Raw genomic sequence first — 11,413 nt, 5'->3', positions numbered from 1 at the left:
ACTCTCTAGAAAATTCCATTCTATAGATTCCATGAGGAACAATAATTCAGATGTTCATTGGAAGATTGAGTATTCTCAGAAAGCTGACTTTCTTTATACTGACCTATCAGCATAACCGGCAGTCTTCGTGGTATGGACTGCCCTGTGGACACGATGGGCCAAATGACCTCAGTGAGAAGGCACGGTGGCACAGTGGTTAGCACTGTTGCTTCAAAGCACTAGGGTCCTGGGTTTGATTCCCGGTTTGGGCCACTGTCTGTGCGGAGTCTGCATGTTCTCCCCGTGTCTGCGTGGGTTTCTCCGGGTGCTCCAGTCCTCCCCCTCCCCCCCCCCCCCCAACAAGTCCCAAAAGACGTGCTTTTTGGGTGAATTGGACAGTCTGAATTCTCCCTCTGTGTACTCGAACAGGTGCCGAAATGTGGCGACTAGGGGCTTCTCACAGTACCTTCATTGCAGTGTTAATGTAAGCCTACTTGCGACAATAATAAAGATTATCTCAGCCTCAGAGCCAGAAGCTCTGGGTTTGAGCCCTTAGTGTCCAAAATTGCCCTTAGTGTTGGATGGGGTTGCTGGGTTGTGGGGATAGGGTGGAGGTGTTGACCTTGGGTAGGGGGCTCTTTCCAAGAGCCGGTGCAGACTCGATGGGCCGGCTGGCTTCCTTCTGCACTGTAAATTCTATGATAATCTATGAAACTCCCACGACGTCATATCCAAAGAAGGTATGTTCACAATGTGGGCAAAATGACAGGACAGGCTCGAGGGGCTGAATGGTCTACTCCTGTTCCTATGTTCCTGAAACAGGCCCAGTATCACCCTGCAATTCCTTACAACATGTGCCAATGGCAGGCAGTAATAGTGGGAGAGATTCCCGGTCAGTCAGAAACCTCTATTAATAATGTAGCCACAGAAACTCAAGACTCCCTGAATGACGCGCCACGAGCATAAATAATTTCTACTGTGAGTTCAGCCATTACTTTTTGTAATAGGATTGTCACTTTAGAGCGGACTAGATGCTACTTAACGACCACAATAATGCATATGCTATTCTCTGTCATTATCTCACTACTCCTTACATCTAACGCATGGCTATCATCTCTCGCCGACTCACAGGAGCCACACCAACTAATTTTAAAAGTACCTGGAGAAATTAAGTACGTGACTATACGGAGGGTGCCGCTCAGAAGTAGTCAAGGGGAGGAGGGTCCCTCTGAGCAGCACCTGCCTTCGGAAACTCAAGATTTTAAGATGGTCACTGATGAACCTATTGAGGACATCCGGGGAAAGTTCTTCGATCGGAGAGTGGTAGGAACGTGGAAATGCTACCAGAAAAGAGTGACGGAGGAGGAGCAGGTGGACGCATTTGAGGGGAAAGCTGGATAAACGGGGGGGGGGGGGGGGGGGGAGAGAAAGTAATGGACGGAGATGCTGATAGGATGAGATGAGTTAGGGGTGGAAGGAGGCTCATGTGGGACACTGTCATGAGAATGTCACTTTAAGAAATGTTTGGATGCTCATGTTACTGCAGTGATGTCAAAGTGTGGGTGGAGCTGAGCTCTGGCTCTGCTTTTTAGTTTCACTTTGAGAAAAGCTTGGGTGTGTCTGTGTTTTTTTGGTTTCATTTCAGTGTTGGAGCTGAAGCCAGACAAAGCAGGTGTACTGTTGTTCTCTCTGCCATGAAAAGGCTATCTTTTGATCATTTGGTGAATTCAGAATTATAAATGTTCTCAGTAGTGAATTTAAGCCTGATGTGCTTCTGTTAAAAGGTGTTTCTTTTGTCTTCTGGATGCTGTTTGGGAATTTATTAAGAATTACTTAGTGTTGTATTCTTTGGGGGTTGTATTTGAATTGATGGTTGCTAAGATGTTCACTGTATGTTGTAAAAAGGTTAACTTGAGTTCATAGAATAAACATGGTTTTGCTTTAAAAAATACTTTTCCATTTCTGCTGTACCACACCTGTAGAGTGGGCCGTGTGCTCCCCATACCACAATCTAGTAAAAGTTGTGGGTCAGGTGAACTCCATGATATACTTTGGGGTTCTTTAAACCCTGGCCCACAACAGACACAAACACCAGTGTTGCCCTGAAAGGCCGGTTTCTATGCTGTGAATTCCACACGATACAAATATATATTATTAGTTCCTTGTGTTAACTTTGCACGAATAGACGGGGCTACACTCAGAGGCGCATCGTAAGTGCCAGGGACCTGGGTTCGATTCCGACCTCGGGTCACTGTCTGTGTGTCTGCAAGTTCTCCCAGTGTCTGCGTGGGTTTCCTGCGGCTGCTCCGGTTTCCTCCCACAATAAAAAGATACGCTGGTTAGATGGATTGGCTGAGATAAAACTGCCCCTTAGTGTCACTGAATATCTGCCCATTTATATTGGGGAACGAGGCCAAAAGAACAAAACAGGCGTCATCGCCACAGATTAAATCCTGTAATGAAAATTCCCCTTGAAATCTCTGAAAGGGCACTGGAAGCAGATTCAATGGATGTGCAGGTTAGGTTGTGGGGTGGACAGAGGAGGTGGGCATGGGTTGGTGTGGACTCAATGGCCTCCTCCTGCACTGTAGGGATTCTATGATTTCAAAAGGAGTTTTGGATAAATAATTGAAAAGGAAGAATTCCCAGGGGGGACTAATTGGAGGTGGCACAGATAGCGAATTGAACGGACTCCTTCTGTGCTTCATGTCAGGATTCTCGCTCTCTCAAAAGGTAGCGTTCACCTTTCATTCGGCTTTGTAATGATAACAATAACCTTTTATTGTCACAAGTGTGAAGTGACTGTGAAAAGCCCCTTGTCGCCACATTCCGCCGTTTGTTCGGGGAGGCTGGTACGGCAATTGAACCCGCGCTGCTGGCCTTGTTCGGCATCTCAAACCAGCTGTCTAGCCCACTGAGCTAAATGTAACCAACGTCCCTCTTTGTGACTTATTCGCTGTGATTAAAAACCGAAAACGCTGGAAATACTCAGCATGTCAGGCAGCATCTCTGGAGAGAGAAACAGAGTTAATGTTTCAGGTCGAGATGAGTTTTTAAAAAAATATTTTTTATTCTCCTCCTTTTTCACACTTTCTCCCAAATTTACACCCAACAATAAACAAGAATCAGTAACGAATGTAATGTCAATCCCCATATCAATAACAGCGATGCCGTCCTCCCGCCACACCCCAGACATTGGCCCGCATGTTAACATAAACAAATGACAAAAAGGAAACAGAAATCACCCATAGTTACCATTAACATACGCCGGCCCCCTCCCCCCCATCCCTCCCAGTCCCCAACCCCCTAATGTCCAATGTGATCCAATTCTCGAAAGTGCATAATGAATAACGCCCATGAATTGTAGAACCCCTCCATCATTCCCCTCAGTTCAAATTTGACCTTTTCAAGCGTTAAGAATTCCAGCAGGTGCCCCCGCCACGCCAGGGCACAGGGTGGAGAGGTTGATCTTCACCCTAACAGGATCTGCCTCCGCGCCAATTTTCAACCCCAGCTGGTCCGACACCCCGAATATGGCCTCCCGAGGGTCCAGGTCCAGTTTCACGTGTACCAGTTTGGGGATTAACCTAAACATCTCCTTCCAGTAATCTTCCAGTTTTGGACAGGACCAAAACATATGAACGTTCACACATATCTTCTACCCCTTCAACGAGCCAGCTCATCCTCGCCCTTGTAAGGTGCGCACTGTACACCACCTTCAGCTGTATCACCCTCCGGAGCACCTCACACCTGAACCCCTCCTCCATACCCTCTCCCAACTCTTCCTCCCACTTTGCCTTGATCCCTTCTAGCGGCGTCTTCTCCTCCTTCAAAATAGCTCCGTAAACCGCCGATACTACCCTCTTCTCCCCTGTCGTCAGCGCCTCCTCCAGCAATGTGAAAGCCGGCTCTACTGAGAAGCTCTGTATCTCCTTTCTGGCAAAGTCTCGAACCTGCATGTATCTAAATATTTCCCCCTGCTCCAGCCCATCCTTCGCTCCCAGCTCCTTCAATCCCACAAAACGACCCCCAAGAAATAAATCTTTTAGTGTCCTAATTCCTTTCGCCTCCCACGTCCGAAAATTTCCATCCCGCTTCCCTGGCTGGTCAAGGTGAGTTTTAAAGCCAGTTTAACTATCTTCAGTGCTATGGGGTGTAACAAACCTTGAAATACACCATACTCGCCAATTGTAAAGTTTTGCGTAGCTCCATTCTAATGCTTTGCTCAAGTGGCAAAGAATTCCAAAGTCAAATTAGCCCGATTTAAAAAGATTCTACCAACCTGCCCTGCCTGCCCATCCGTATCGGAATGTAACAGGGGTGGCACAGTGGTTAGCACTGCTGCCTCACAGCGCCAGGGACCCGGGTTCAATTCCGGCCTCGGGTGTCTGTGCGGAGTCTGCACGTTCTCCGGGTGCTCCGGTTTCCTCCCACAGCCCAAAGATGTGCAGGTTAGGTGGGTAGGCCTTAATAAATTGCCCCTTAGTGTTCAGGGATGCGCAGGTTAGGTTATGGGTATAGGGTGGGGGTGGACGGGAGAAGTGGACATGGGTCGCTGCAGGCTCAACGGGCCGAATGGCCTCCTTCTGCACTGTAGAAATTCTATGATTCCACGGAACCCTGTTCAATACACTGTAGGGGGAGCCTTGGAGAGAGCAATGATATGGAGACACAAGTCTAGCTTCACTGCAACATTTCTATTGCTGAGGTTGTCCATGCAGGCCCCCCCCCCCAAGAGAGAGAGAAAAAAAGAGGGAAGGAAAAAAAACATTAAAACATTTTGCACCGAGTGCTGAATTTGGTGCATTTGAGTGCTATAGTGAGAGTTTGGTGACTGAGGGAGTATAAGGGTTCATTTTTATCTAAAGTCTAGTCTTTCTTTTATTTAGTTAATTAACTTAAAAGTTGCTGTTTGGTTTAGAAGAAGGTGAATTTTCAATCAGCTTTAAACAAAGGTTCTACTTGTAGGTACTTGCAGCTGGAGCTTGTTAATTAGTTAATTGGATTAGGCCAGTTTACAGAGGCTAGATTCACAGTATAAAAGTGATCCACCTACAGTGCAGACATTGTTTGCACTGAGTGCTGAATTTGGTGCATTTGAGTGCTATAGTGAGAGTTTGGTGACTGAGGGAGTGCTGAATTTGGTGCATTTGAGTGCTATAGTGAGAGTTCGGTGATTGAGGGAGTGCTGAATTTGGTGCATTTGAGTGCTATAGTGAGAGTTTGGTGACTGAGGGAGTGCTGAATTTGGTGCATTTGAGTGCTATAGTGAGAGTTTGGTGACTGAGGGAGTTATGTGAGGAGGGAGTAAGGCGCTCCTTTCATTTTGTTTCCTACATTTCCGCAAAGAGTGAGAAGAGAGCCAGGAGTTTACAGAGAGTGCAGCTGACTGGGAGCAGAGTCGGAGGGCGGAGGTCCAGTTGGTCCACAGGAGGGATACCACCGGTGTCCCCGCTGAATATACCTGCAGGAAGTGCACCCAACTCCAGCTCCTCAAAGACCGTGTTAGGGAACTGGAGCTGGAGTTGGATGAACTTCGGATCATCCGGGAGGCAGAGGGGGTAATAGAGAAGAGTTACAGGGAGGTAACCACACCCAAGGTCCAGGACAAGAGTAGCTGGGTTACAGTCAGGGGAAAGAAAACGAACAGGCAGACAGTGCAAGGAACCCTCGTGGCCATTCCCCTTCAAAACAAGTATACCCTTTTGGATGCTGTTGGGGGGATGACCTATCGGGGGAAGGCCCTAGCGGCCAGGTCTCTGGCACTGAGTCTGGCTCTGGGGCTCAGAAGGGAAGGGGGGAGAATAGAAAAGCAATGGTAATAGGAGATTCAATGGTTAGGGGAATTGATAGGAGATTCTGTCGTCGCGAGCGAGACTCCCGGAAGGTATGTTGCCTCCCGGGTGCCAGGGCCAGGGATGTCTCGGATCGTGACTTCAGGATCCTTAAGGGGGAGGGGGAGCAGCCAGAAGTCGTGGTGCACATTGGTACCAATGACATAGGTAGGAAAAGGGGTGTGGAGGTAATAAACAAGTTTAGGGAGTTAGGCTGGAAGTTAAAAGCCAGGACAGACAGAGTTGTCATCTCTGGTTTATTGCCGGTGCCACGTGATAGCGAGGCTAGGAATAGGGAGAGAGTGCAGTTGAACACGTGGCTGCAGGAATGGTGTAGGAGGGAGGGCTTCAGGTATTTGGATAATTGGAGCGCATTCTGGGGAAGGTGGGACCTGTACAAGCAGGACGGGTTGCATCTGAACCAGAGGGGCACCAATATCCTGGGAGGGAGGTTTTCTAGTACTCTTCGGGAGGGTTTAAACTAATTTTGCAGGGGAATGGGAACCGGATTTGTAGTCCAGCAACTAAGGTAGCTGATATTCAGGACGCCAAAGCGTGTAGTGAGGCAGTGGGGAAGGGAACACTGACAAAGGAGAGTACTTGCAGGCACGGAGATGGGTTGAAGTGTGTATACTTCAACGCAAGAAGCATCAGGAATAAGGTGGGTGAACTTAAGGCATGGATCGGTACTTGGGACTACGATGTGGTGGCTATGACGGAAACCTGGATAGAAGAGGGGCAGAAATGGTTGTTAGAGGTCCCTGGTTGTTGGATTGGATTGGATTGGATTTGTTTATTGTCACGTGTACCGAGGTACAGTGAAAAGTATTTTTCTGCGAGCAGCTCAACAGATCATTAAGTACATGAGAAGAAAAGGGAATAAAAGAAAATACATAATAGGGCAACACAACATATACAATGTAACTACATAAGCACTGGCATCGGGTGAAGCATACAGGGTGTAGTGTTAATTAAGTCAGTCCATAAGAGGGTCATTTAGGGGTCTGTTAACAGTGGGGAAGAAGTTGTTTTTGAGTCTGTTCGTGCGTGTTCTCAGACTTCTGTATCTCCTGCCCGATGGAAGAAGTTGGAAGAGTGAGTAAGCCGGGTGGAAGGGATCTTTGATTATACTGCCCGCTTTCCCCAGGCAGCGGGAGGTTATAGATGTTTCAATAAGATTAGGGAGGGTGGTAAAAGAGGTGGGGGGTGGCATTGTTAATTAGAGATAGTATAACAGCTGCAGAAAGGCAGTTCGAGGAGTATCTGCCTACTGAGGTAGTATGGGTTGAAGTCAGAAATAGGAAAGGAGCAGTCACCTTGTTGGGAGTTTCCTATAGGCCCCCCAATAGTAGCAGAGATGTGGAGAAACAGATTTTGGAAAGGTACAGAAGTCACAGGGTAGTAGTCATGGGTGGCTTCAACTTCCCAAACATTGAGTGGAAACTCTTTAGATCAAATAGTTTGGATGGGGTGGTGTTTGTGCATTGTGTCCAGGAAGCTTTTCTAACACAGTATGTAGATTGTCCGACCAGAGGGGAGGCCATATTGGATTTGGTACTTGGTAATGAACCAGGGCAAGTGATAGATTTGTTAGTGGGGGAGCATTTTGGAGAGTGACCACAATTCTGTGACTTTCACTTTAGTAATGGAGAGGGATAGGTGCGTGCAACAGGGCAAGGTTTACAATTGGGGGAAGGGTAAATATGATGTTGTCAGACAAGAATTAAAGTGCATAAGTTGGGAACATAGGCTGTCAGGGAAGGACACAAGTGAAATGTGGAACTTGTTCAAGGAACAAGTACTACGTGTCCTTGATATGTATGTCCCTGTCAGGCAGGGAAGAGATGGTCGAGTGAGGGAACCATGGTTGACAAGAGGTTGAATGTCTTGTTAAGAGGGAGAAGGAGACTTATGTAAGGCTGAGGAAACAAGGTTCAGACAGGCGCTGGAGGGATACAAGATAGCCAGGAGGGAACTGAAGAAAGGGTTTAGGAGAGCTAAGAGAGGGCATGAAAAATCTTTGGCGGAGTGGATCAAGGAAAATCCCAAGGCCTTTTACACATATGTGAGAAATATGAGAATGACTAGAGCGAGGGCAAGTAGCGGGAGATTGTGTATTGAGTCTGAAGAGGTTGGAGAGGTCTTGAACGAGTACTTTTCTTCAGTATTTACAAATGAGAGGGGCCATATTGTTGGAGAGGACAATGTGAAACAGACTGGTACGCTCGAGGAAATACTTGTTGGGAAGGAAGATGTGCTGGGTATTTTGAAAAACTTGAGGATAGACAAGTCCCCCGGGCCTGAGGGGATATATCCTAGGATTCTATGGGAAGCAAGAGATGAAATTGAAGAGCCGTTGGCAATGATCTTTTCGTCCTCACTATCAATAGGGGTGGTACCAGGGGATTGGAGAGTGGTGAATGTCGTGCCCCTGTTCAAAAAAGGGAATAGGGATAACCCTGGGAATTACAGGCCAGTTAGTCTTACTTCGGTGCTAGGTAAAGTAATGGAAAGGGTACTGAGGGATAGGATTTCTGAGCATCTGGAAAGACACTGCTTGATTAGGGATAGTCAGCACGGATTTGTGAGGGGTAGGTCTTGCCTTACAAGTCTTATTGAATTCTTTGACGTGACCAAGCATGTGGATGAAGGTAAAGCAGTGGATGTAGTGTACATGGATTTTAGTAAGGCATTTGATAAGGTTCCCCATGGTAGGCTTATGCAGAAAGTAAGGAGGCATGGGATAGTGGGAAATTTGGCCAGTTGGATAACAAACTGTCTAACCGATAGAAGTCAGAGAGTGGTGGTGGTGGATGGCAAATATTCAGCCTGGATCCCAGTTACCAGTGGCATAAGCAGGGATCAGTTCTGGGTCCTCTGCTGTTTGTGATTTTCATTAATGACTTGGATGAGGGAGATGAGGGGGATGGGTCAGGAAATTTGCAGACGATACAAAGATTGGTGGAGTTGTGGAGAGTGAGGAGGGCTGTTGTCGGCTGCAAAGAGACATAGATAGGATACAGAGCTGGGCTGAGAAGTGGCAGATGGAGTTTAACCCTGAAAAGTGTGAGGTTGTCCATTTTGGAAGGACATATATGAATGCGGAATACAGGGTTAACGGTAGGGTTCTTGGCAATGTGGAGGAGCAGAGAGATCTTGGAGTCTATGTTCATACATCTTTGAAAGTTGCCACTCAAGTGGATAGAGCTGTGAAGGCCTACGGTGTGCTAGCGTTCATTAACAGAGGGATTGAATTTAAGAGCCTTGAGGTGATGATGCAGCTGTACAAAACCTTGGTAAGGCCACATTTGGAGTACTGTGTACAGTTCTGGTCACCTCATTTTAGGAAGGATGTGGAAGCTTTGGAAAAGGTGCAAAGGAGATTTACCAGGATGTTGCCTGGAATGGAGAGTAGGTCTTACGAGGAAAGGTTGAGGGTGCTAGGACTTTTCTCATTAGAACGGAGAAGGATGAGGGGCAACTTGATAGAGGTTTATAAGATGATCAGGGGAATAGATAGAGTAGACAGTAGGAGACTTGTTCCCCAGGTGGAACAAACCATTACAAGGGGACATAAATTTATGGTGAATGGTAGAAGATTTAGGGGGGATGTCAGAGGTAGGTTCTTTACCCAGAGAGTAGTGGGGGCATGGAATGCACTGCCTGTGGAAGTAGTTGAGTCGGAAAATTAAGGACCTTCAAGAAGCTATTGGATAGGTACATGGATTACGGTAGAATGATATAGTGTAGATTAATTTGTTCTTAAGGGCAGCACGGTAGCATTGTGGATAGCACAATTGCTTCACAGCTCCAGCGTCCCAGGTTCAATTCCGGCTAGGGTCACTGTCTGTGCGGAGTCTGCGCGTTCTCCCGTGTGTGCGTGGGTTTCCTCCGGGTGCTCCGGTTTCCTCCCAGTCCAGACGTGCAGGTTAGGTGGATTGGCCATGATAAATTGTCCTTAGTGTCCAATTGTGCCCTTAGTGTTGGGTGGGGTTACTGGGTTGTGGGGATAGGGTGGAGGTGTTGACCGTGGGTAGGGTGCTCTTTCCAAGAGCCGGTGCAGACTCGATGGGCCGAATGGCCTCCTTCTGCACTGTAAATTCTATGATAATCTATGATTAATCTAGGACAAGGGTTCGGCTCAACATCGTGGGCCAAAGGACCTGTTCTGTGCTGTATTTTCTATGTTCTATTTGTGGGTGAGCTTGCAAAATTAAACTTGTACCACCTGAAATCTCTCGGTTACGTTGCATTGCAGTCCCCATTTATGCAGTGGTTCATTTTGTATAAACCATCTGTCTCCCATCACGAATGGGCAAGTGTCTGCAGACAAGGCTGAAAATACTGACAGGTTCGAGTGCCAGCACTGAACAGGATAGCTTATTTCAAGGAGGCTCATGTAACATTGAGTATTCAGTGTCACCCGTCAAACATTTAACACCGTGTTCAAGTATTGCACTAATCCTGGATAATCCACCATTGATTAGACGAGTCAGCCAGCAGAGTAAAGTTGCTGTAATTTGGCGGATTTAAAACCCAGTTTACTTGTGGAAATTTATAAATTTCAATAGATCAGGAGAAAGGAAGTAGAAACATTAATTAGTACGAGCGATATGTAATTGCAGACTCCCTCTTTCATTCTGGAAGTAATTAACACTATTACTCCAGCAGAAATCGATACATGCCAGTGTCCCTTAGTTCCTCGAAGATACACGGGACTGGACTGATGTCCAAATCACTTCTCAAACCAACCATTGTCAATGTGAATTTGCGAAGAAATGCATTTAGTTAGCTTCCACTCTCACAAACCGTGGAGGTTGGGCAAACCACTTTCAAAACTGATATTTCCAGTGACACTGCATTATTGCCCTTCCCTAGTTTCCCAGGGAAGCTATGGGCTAGTAATCCAGAGGCCTAGGCTAAAGCTTTGGGGGCACTGGGTTCCAATTCCACCACGGCAGCCAGTGCAGTTCCACGTTAACAAATCTGGAACATGAAGCTAGCCTCAGCAAACGGGGACCACAAAAACTATCATCGATGGTTTTAAAAATTACCAACATCCTTCAGGACAAGAAGAAATCTGCCGTCCTTAACTGGTCTGGCCGACCTGTGACTCCTGGCCAAGAGCAACGTGGTTGACTCTCGACTACCGTCCGAAATGGCCTGGCAAGCCACTCAGTCGAGGGACAATTAGGAATGGGCAACAGAGTGCTGACTTTGCCAGCAACGCCCAGGAAATAACAGAAGATCGCACGCACAGTTCCCCTGAAGCAGTAAACCCAGTCAGCAAAACTCTTGCTAAATACCTCTTTCACCACCACCCCTGAACACATAGTCTGTTTTTAAGATCTCACTGCCTGAGAATTGGCAGCCATATCTCTCTGTAATACCAAACACAAGTTCTTCCTTTCGTTTAGAGAAAAAAGATTTCATAGAACATACAACAGTGCAGAAGACCATTCGGCCCATCGAGTCTGCACCGACCCACTTAAGCCCTCACTTCCACCCTATCCCCGTGACCCAATAACCCCTCCTAACCTTTTTGGTCACTGCAATTTATCATGGCCAATCCACTGAACCTGCACATCTTTGGACTGTCG

This window comes from Scyliorhinus torazame, chromosome 27 (assembly GCF_047496885.1).
Source record: "Scyliorhinus torazame isolate Kashiwa2021f chromosome 27, sScyTor2.1, whole genome shotgun sequence".
Lineage (NCBI taxonomy): Eukaryota > Metazoa > Chordata > Chondrichthyes > Carcharhiniformes > Scyliorhinidae > Scyliorhinus > Scyliorhinus torazame.
This window is presented reverse-complemented; position numbering follows the sequence as displayed.